This window comes from Bos indicus, chromosome 16, assembly GCF_029378745.1.
Source record: "Bos indicus isolate NIAB-ARS_2022 breed Sahiwal x Tharparkar chromosome 16, NIAB-ARS_B.indTharparkar_mat_pri_1.0, whole genome shotgun sequence".
Lineage (NCBI taxonomy): Eukaryota > Metazoa > Chordata > Mammalia > Artiodactyla > Bovidae > Bos > Bos indicus.
The window spans coordinates 42,382,921-42,392,353 of record NC_091775.1 but is presented as its reverse complement, the minus strand read 5'-3'; positions in this window follow the sequence as shown (position 1 = coordinate 42,392,353).

Here is a 9,433-nt window from a genome sequence, read left to right as displayed (position 1 = left end):
GGGAAGAGGGAGGGTGAGTACTTTGGGAACTTCACAGGGACACCTTCCCCTGCACAGTGCGGGAGACCCAGGACTCCAATCTGGGGAGGCATTAAGTTCTGAGTCTACATTTACTGAGCACCAACTATGTGGTGGACTCCCACACCTGGGTCCTTACAAGATCCCTACAGGGGACTTACTCCCCCCATCATTGTATGTGTGTCCCTAGTCACTCAGTCGTGTCCAACTCTTTGCAATCCTTTGGACTATAACCCACCAGGCTCCTTTGTCAGCTGTCCGGGATTTCCCAGGCAAGAATACCAGAGTGGGTTACCAATTCCTCCTCCAGGCGGTCTTCCCAAGCCAGGGATCGAACCCGTGTCTCTTACATCTCCTGCACTGCAGATGGATTCTTTACCTGCTGAGCCATAGGGGAAGCCCCCATTCTAATAGAAGAAATGGAGGCTCAAGGACATGAAGTGATTTGTCCAAGGACAAAATCACATGCTGTAAGTGGTCTGAGCTAGGACTGGAACCCAGGTCTAGGGAGTGGCAAAGGTGATGCCCTCTTGGTGCTTGAAATGCCACCATTCATCCCTAGGAAGTAAAGGGTCCTAGGATCCTCCTTTGGGTGCACAGCTGGAGCAGGGTCACCATGACCTGTGGGTTCAGGGGCAGGAGAATGCTGCCTGGAACACAGTAGGTGCTCAATGCTTACATGTGGTGTCTGCAGGACAGGGAGGACTGGCCTGGGGCAGGGGAATGTGGGGCTCTGGTTCCCCAGGAGTGAGGTCTTACAGACATATTTCACATCAGAGATGAATTAGAGGGGGCCACTTACTTCAAGAAGCCCCTCAGGCCCCTCCATCTTTCTCCAAGTGCTTGGCCTCCACCCTCCCAAGTTCCTGCAGGGGTGGAGCCCACACTGAGTCACCCATGCCCAGCCCTGCTTGGCTCTGGTCAGTAGACATATACTCGTAAATATCCAAGTGAGTGAAGATTGAGAAATTGTAGCAGGGGAAAAATTACTTATTTCTTCCTCTTTTTGAATTGAGCAAGGGAAAACTTGCCGGGGAAATGAGGTCAGTGACTTGGGCATTGCTGATGAGCAGGGTCTCCTGCACTGCATCTCCCAAAGGGAGGGCTGGGTATCGGGTCAGGGAAATGGACCCAGAACCATCCTATGTCCAGCCTGGCAGGCCCCCAGCCCTGTCACTCCCTCCTGGCTCTTGGCCATTCCTGTTTTCAGCCAAGTTCTCCCTAATGAGAAAAAAATGTTCTCATTCATGTGTCTGACGGCATCTGGGTGGGCAGGTCCAGGTGGGATGTGCAGATGGCTGATGTGATGCGCTGATGTGCAGGAGGAATTTGTGACCCCCAGATCTTATTCCCTCCCTCTCAGAGTTGTTGTTGCTGTTGAGTCACTAAGTTGTACCTGACTCTTTTGAGACCCCATGGACTAAAACTCACCAGGCTCCTCTGTCCATGGGATTTTCCAGGCAAGAGCCCTGGGTTGCCATTTTCTTCTCCAGGAGATCCTCCTGACCCAGAGATTGAACCCGCATCTCCTGCATTGCAGGCAGATTCTTTACCACTGAGACACTGAGAAATAAGGAGAAAGCTCCTTATAAATAGAGAGGTAACTGCAATTTTTGAAAAATAAAGCTTATAAAAATATAAAAAAGTATAAGGAAAGTAACAAAAATTATGCATGATCCCAACACCCATTATAACCACTTCAAATATTTTTGCTTCTTGCCTTCTCCTAAATAATTTTTAAAAATCATCTTCAGCTAATTATTATTAAAATAAAACCTCCCAACTTATGGTTATAATTGTAATGGATGTTAGTTCATAGCTTAACTCACATTGGTAAAACCATTTTCACCCTACAATTACAAGAAATCCATAGCTTAGACTGTCAGCCTGAACCCCATCTCCCTGGAGGCCCCACTGAGGGGATTTGCTTCTGGTGGTTATGAATGAAATGCCTAGAGGCCTCCTGCTTTTGGTTCTTGTCCTCTTATTTGATCTACAAGACCTGCTCTTTCTCAGCATCTGTGCTTATTGTTGTTGTTTAATCACTAAAAAGTCTTTGTGACCCCATGGACTATAGCCCACTAGGTTCCTCTGTCCATGGAATTCTCCAGGCAAGAATATGGAGTGGGTTGCCATTTCCTTTTCCAGGGGATCTTCCTAACCCAGAGATCGAACCTGTGTCTCCTGCATTGGCGGGTGGATTCTTTACCACTGAGCCACTTGGGAAGCCCAACTTAGTCAAGCCAGTGGAGAGCAATCTTGCCCCAGCCACCTTCAGTCAAAGAAGCAACTCTTTGATTTGTTTTATAAACTGGATTTCCATCCTAATGGTCATCATTATTGAGAGCTTACTATGGTTGTTGTTGTTCAGTTGCTAAGTCGTGTCCGACTCTTTGTGACCCCATGGGCTGCAGCACACCAGGCTCCCCTGCCCTTCACTATCTCCCAGAGTTTGCTCAAATCCATGTCCATTGAGTCAGTGATGCTATCTAACCATCATGTATCATAGCATTTACTTTTCAATATCAACCTTGGGAGGCAGCTATAGTTATTATTGTCATATTACAGATCAAGAAACAAAGGGCTCAGAGAGGTGTAGTTATCTGTCCAAGGTCACACAGCCAGTGAGCGGCAGAGTTGGAATGGCCAAGCATTCTGAGATTGCTAAGTTGTCTTTTCTTCTAAGATTCCATCTGAACAGAGTTTTATGACCAAAAAAATCTTTGAGAACCTCTGGTTTAGCCCATTCCAGTGCTTTTTCTTCAATGTCAGACTCCATGTGGAGAAGGCAAGAGATCTCTGTGAACTGGAGAGATCCTGGAGGGGTTCAAGAAGGAGATAGAGTTGAAGTGAAGCCAGGAAGGATGGCTTATATCAGGAGCAGGAAGGCATCATATTTTTAAAAGTGTTTATTTGTTTATTTGGCTGTGCTGGGTCTTAGTTGAAGCACACAGGGTCTCTGATCTTTGTTGTGGCATGTGGCACCCCACTCCAGTACTCTTGCCTGGAAAATCCCATGGATGGAGGAGCCTGGTGGGCTGCAGTCCATGGGGTCGCTGAGGGTTGGACACGACTGAGTGACTTCACTTTCATTTTTCACTTTCATGCATTGGAGAAGGAAATGGCAACCCACTCCAGTGTTTTTGCCTGGAGAATCCCAGGGACGGGGGAGCCTGGTGAGCTGCCGTCTATGGGGTCGCACAGAGTCGGACACGACTGAAGCGACTTAGCAGCAGCAGCAGCAGCAGCAGCAGCAGCAGGGTCTTTAGTTGTGGCCTGTGGGATCTAGGTCCCTGACCAGGGATTGAACCTGGTTCCCCTGCATTGAAAGTGTACAGGCTTAGCCAGTGGACCACCAGGGAAGTCCCAAGGCATCATATTTTAATGTGAGATTGTTTATGCCTGAGAGGCCTGAGGTCCAAGTGGGAACCTTTTGGGGAGGCACGTTAGAGGAAGCCTTGGAGTAAGGTGAGGTGGGGACAGGGTCAGGAAAGCTGTTTTCCCTTGGAAAAGTCAAAAAGAAGTGACAGGTATGGCCTTGTCTCCTGACAAAGGTTGTTCTGAAGAACTGAGGCCACTGATTCCGAGTAGGTATAGGCTTCTGGCGATGGAGTGGGATGAGTCTGGTAATTCCATCTCTCCCTGGTTTTCAGCCCTGTGTTCAGAGCACACGAAGAACCCCAAGTTCTCCATCTGTGAAGTCAAACCTCTTTATGACACATAGAATAACTTAGAGGCCATTGCCTTGGGGTCTGGCAAATTCTTTATGAAACAGACTTCACATGTTAATGAGATTTGCTATAGGGAGATGTGTGCTGTATGAGGTGTCCACACAGCCTATTAGTTTAGGATGAACGGCTTAAAATCATCTACAGAGCTGGGCTATTAGGTCTTGCCATTCAGTCTGCCCGGAGTTATTGCAAACATCAACTGGGAACCCAGGTGCAGAAGGTGGTGAGTTAGGGAGAGGTGCTGACAAATTTCAACCTGCCACACCAAATGCTCAGAGAAGGGGAAAAAACTATTAAAACCATAGAAGAAGTCCCGAATAAAAGAAGGGTATACATATCATGTTGATAACGGAAAAACTTAACACTGCAAGGATGTCTGTTCTCCCCCAAATTCACCTATCAATTCAGTGCAACCTTAATTAAAATCTTAGCTGGAATTTGAGGAACTTAGTTCTGTTCAGTTTAGTCACTCAGTCATGTCTGACCCTTTGTGACCCAATGGACTGCAACACGCCAGACTTCCCTGTCCTTCACTATCTCCCGGAGTTTGCTCAAACTCATATCCATTGAGTCGGTGATACCATCCAACCATCTCATCCTCTGTCGTCCCCTTCTCCTCCTGCCCTCAATCTTTCCCAGCATCAGGGTCTTTTCCAATAAGTCAGTTCTTCGCAGCAGGTGATCAAAGTGGCCAAGTGTATTCTAAAATGTGTATGGAAGAATAAAGAACCTGTAGAATAAAGTGAATTTTTAAAAAGAGCAAAGGAGATTCACTTTACCAGGTATTAAACATTCCACAGAGCCCTCTAATTAAAAAAAAAAAAACAACTGTGGAACAAGCCCATCAGCAGGAATGAATGGAACAGAATGAGTCGTTCAGTGACAGACCCATGTAATTATGATCAGTGATTAAAGAATGGACTATTTGGCCAAAGATATAGGAAAGACTGGCTCACTCTGTAGAGAAAAAATGAAGTTGGGTCTCTAGATCTTCTATACCACATATAATTTGGGTTGTATTAAAGACCTAGATGTGAGGTATAAAATCATAAAACTGATGAAAGAAAATATAGGAAAATACTTTTACATCCATGGTGAGGAAGGACTTTTTGACTAAGATCCAAATGGCAAAAAATTTATGGATTTGATTACATTAAAACTAAGGTTTTGTTTTTTTTTTTTAAACCAACAAAGGACAGTATAAACCAGGACACCAGATGGATGACAGAATGTAGAAGTGTTTGTGATATCTAAAAATGGCAAGGAATTAATATCTAGAATATACAAGGAATTATTGCAAAGCTACAAGAAAAAGACAGGAAATAATAGAAATATGGTCAAAGGATATGAATAGGCAGTTCACAGAAGGGGAAACCCAAATGACTAAGTAGTGAAGAGGTGCTCAGACCCACGAATATTCAGAGAAATGCAAATGAGACAACGGTGACTTCTACTCTATACCCATCAAATTGGCCCAAATCAGAATGTTGGCTAATAGCCAGTTTGAGGGAAATGGAAGAAAAGGGAACCCTCTTACCCTGCTGGTGGGAAGGAGTGTGGCTGATGTGGCCATCCCAGAGGACTTTCTTGAAATAGACACACGATGACCCCACGATCCGGCAGTCCCACTTCAGAGAAATTCAAACACCCACAGACACCAGCATGTGCTTTACAAGGACCCATGGACTGTTTATGGTGGGCGCCAGGGGCCAGGGGCTGGAGCGGGGGAAACAAAGCCAGATAGGGGGCTTGTAAGGCTAGATCTGAGGAGTATGATTCACCGAATCCATTGTACCTGAGAGTGAGAGAAGTTACGCAAAAAAAGATTCCATTCACACCAGCGACCAAACTCTCAAATAGCTAGGAATCTCTTACCCAAAGGGGGAGGGGCTGAAGGAGGGGCTGGTGGAGCGGCTGGTGGAGGGGCTCGGTTCCGGCCCAGGCTGGGGGTGGCCCCGTTTGTAATGGGTGGAGAACTCAAGAGGAGGCAGGGAAACTGAGGCCAGAGTGCGTCTGGGAGACATTCTTTGTCTCTTGAGTCTTTTTTTTTTTTTGGCTGCGCTGGGTCTTCATTTCTGTGCTCAGGCCCTTCGTTGCGCATGAGGGCTGTCTCTAGTTGTGGCTCGAGGGCTTAGTTGCCCTGGGACATGTGGGATCTTAGTCCCCCCAATCGGGGATTGAACCGGCGTCCCCTGCATTGGAAGGTGGATTCTTAACCACTGGACTACCAGGGAAGTCCTTCTCTTTCTTTCTTTCTTTATGACTGTGCTGGGTCTTCATTGCTGCACACGGGCTTTCTCTAGTTGCAGCGAGTGGGGGCTACTCTTGGTTGTGCTCGGGCTTCTCACTGTGGTGGCTTCTCTCGTTGTGGAGCGTGGGCTCTAGGCACGTGGGCTTCAGTAGTTGTGGCTCATGGGCTTAGGCGCCTGCAGCATGTGGAGTCTTCCCAGACCAGGGATTGAACCCACATTGCCTGTACTGGCAGGCGAATTCTTTACCGCTGGATCACCAGGGAAGTCCTTGTCTTTGCTTCTTTAACTAGAAAGTGGGGATCTGCTGCTTCTTGACTCCTCCAGGGCCTGAAGGAGAGACAGTGAGGTTTGGAGAGTGGGGTGGGTGGATGGGTGGCAGTTGGGAGAGTGGAAAGGGTTGGTGCGAAGCAGGAATGAGGGTAGAGGGTAGTGGGGTGAAGGTTTGGGGTTGGGGGAGGAGAGACTCATCCTTCAAAGGAAAGGAATATGGGTAGTGCCTTGATGAGGCTGAAAGGAGGTAGGAGAATTGAAAGCTTTTTGAAAACACAAAGGGCTGTAAAAAGAAACCCGCTGACAAGATGAAAAGAATTGGGCACGCGGAAGGGAGTCTCCTCTTGATGCTGGTGGGAGTGTAAATGGTAAGGCCTCTTGACCAGGACCTAGCAAAAATGAAAATGTGTAAACCCCACTGCCTGGCAGTGCTATGGTACTTTTTAGGTTTACGACCCAGAGAAACCTTCAATCCAGTGCTTCAGGAAACAGGCACCAGGATGTGCCTTGGGCCAGAAGTGCAAGCACCCAACAGTTCAAGGGCAGCAGGTAAACAGAGATGGGGGAGGGCAGGGGCAGGCGGCGTGCGGGGCAGCGCCAGGTCTGAACTCAGCAACACGGAAAGTTCTCAGAAACATGGCCGAGGGGCGGTGGGGGGGAAAAACCAAGGGGCAGAAGAGCATGTGCCTGGTAGATTGATATAAACACAGAAACGTGCATTTAATAATCCTCCCCATCATCCAGTCACATGAAAAGGCAGAAAAAAGATTTGTGAGCAACATGGCAGACTCAGAGGAGTCTGAGCTGTCCCCCAATGGCTGCCTTTACAGGGAAAGAGAAGGGGCTAGACCAGGGGCTGGGGGTCAAGATGGACTTTGGTTTTAATGACCAAGCAATTTGAAGCAAAAAAATAATTCAACAAAAATGTACTGAGAGACTACCATTAGGAAAAAAAAAACCCCAAAACAATTGAGTCCATGCCAGTGCTGCTTACTTAGTAGGGGTTGGAGAGCTAGGAGAGAACAAAAGTGACCCGGTTCCTGCCATCACAGGTGAGACAGACAAACAAGTAGAGAACTTACACCAGTTGCCATGAAGAAAAGTAACTTCAGCGGACTTCCCTGGTGGTCCAGTGGCTAGAAATCCACACTCCCAATGCAGGGGGCCCCAGGTTCCCTTCCTAGGCAGTGAACTAGGTCCTACATGCTGCAATTAAGAGTTTGTATGCCTCAACTAATGGTCCCACATGCTACAACCAAAGATCCTGCATGGCACGATGAAGAGGGATGATCCCTTGTGCCATAACTAAGACCAGGTACAGTCAAATAGATAAGTAAACATTAAAGAAAGAAAGACAAGCAGCTTTAGCTAGGAGGGTCAGAGAAGCATCTCTGAGGAGGTGGTGTTTGAGCAGACTGGACCAGAGTGAGGGCATAGGCACTCAGGCATCTGGAGGAAAGGTAATATGAGTGTTTTGCATGTTCAGTATCAACCAAGAAGATAGAGGATCAAGCGTTAGGATAGAAGGTCAGTGAGGAAAGAGGGCAGACCTGGTTGTTAACATTGGTCAATCCTGGGTAGTGGGAATATGGGTGATTTTTATAATACACTCTGAGATTTTTTTTTTAATTAAAAAAAATAAAAACAAAGACACTGTAAGGTTAAAAGGCAGATGGATGTAAAAGGCAGCAGCTTGGTTGGCAGAAACATGAAAGGGAGACCTACCCGTTGTGGAAGGCCCTGTGTGGGATCAAGGTGGTCATTCCTGCAGGATAGGTATGTCCCCTCTATACAGTTGAAGGCAGGGGGTTAGAATCCAGCCAACATCTCATGGAAGTCAGAGTACTTGAATCAGTCAGAATCAGGACCAGAGGGCCGCTAGGACCTAGTCCAGAGATGGCAGAGGCCAGGTGATCTGCTGAGGCTGCATCTCCCCACCCAGTGCACACTTGGTCAAGCATCCTTTCATGCAGAGTCCACGTGCAGGCTCCAAATCCTTTTCAGGAACTTCCCTGGTGGTCCAGTGGCTAAGACTGCACACTGCCAATGCCGAGGGCCTAGGTTTGATTCCTGGCCGGGGAACTAGGTCCCACACGCTGCAACTAAAAGATCCTGCACGCCACAACCAAGACTTGGTGCAGCCAAATTAATTAATTAATTTAAAAGAATCCTTTTCAACATGAAGCCCTAGGCAGCTATCACCAAGCTGAGCTGGCCTTTAGGCTAAAAGCAGCCTCCCGTGCCCTGATCTAATCCAGCCCCCTCATGTTCTAGATGTTCTAGGCCCTCACACAGGGTGGGGGCTAGGATGGAAATTCCCCCAAGTCTGAGCTGGCCTCCACCTGCGGGGCTTAGAAACTCAGGGTCTTTAAAAGGTTTGGGGTCAATCTGGGGACCGATTCCTGGGAAGAGGCCACTCAGAACAGGGATGTTGTGGTGGAGCAGGGGAAGGAGGAGGCCTGTGGGCTCCCTTCTCCAAATTGCCTGGGGTCTTCTTTGAGGGTCATGGGGAGGGACAGCTGCCCTCCTCTTCTTCAGGAGGAAATGGGGAGGGGAGCAGTGTCCCCAGCCCCCAGCTTGGTCTGGCCAGCTTCACCCCTGTCCCCGCCAAGATGTGGCCCTGAGGTAGGCGGGAAGGCAGGTGGGAGGCCTCGACATCGAGAGGAGGCAGTTGCAGAGCTGTGGCTCACCCCAGTGCTACTTCCTTTTTGAGATTTTGGGACATGAGTCATCAAGGGGCTGGCCCTGAGCATCCAGGGCGCTGAGGTAGCAGGACAGTGGCATAAGAGAAAAGGTCGCCTGCTCGGTCTGTGGGCCAAACTGGGTGAGGCTGGCAGTGGGGTCCTGCTAAGACAAGATCCCAGTGGAACCCGCCCCAGACCAAGTCCCACTGAAGGCCAATTCTGAGAACTCCCCCGTAGTGTAAACCACCCCTCCAAGCCTACCCTCAGCAATACCTTCTGAAACACCCTGACCACCTATGCCTTCTAATAGCACCTCTTGCTGCTGGCTGAAGCTGCAGAGCTGTTCCTCCAAATGCAAACACCCAGTACACAGTAGGTGCTCAATAAATATTGGTGGACAAGCTGGCTGTTCTCATGCATGATGCCTGCTGGGCTGAGCCTTCCTCTATACAGCTTGTGAAACACAGGCATTGGCTTT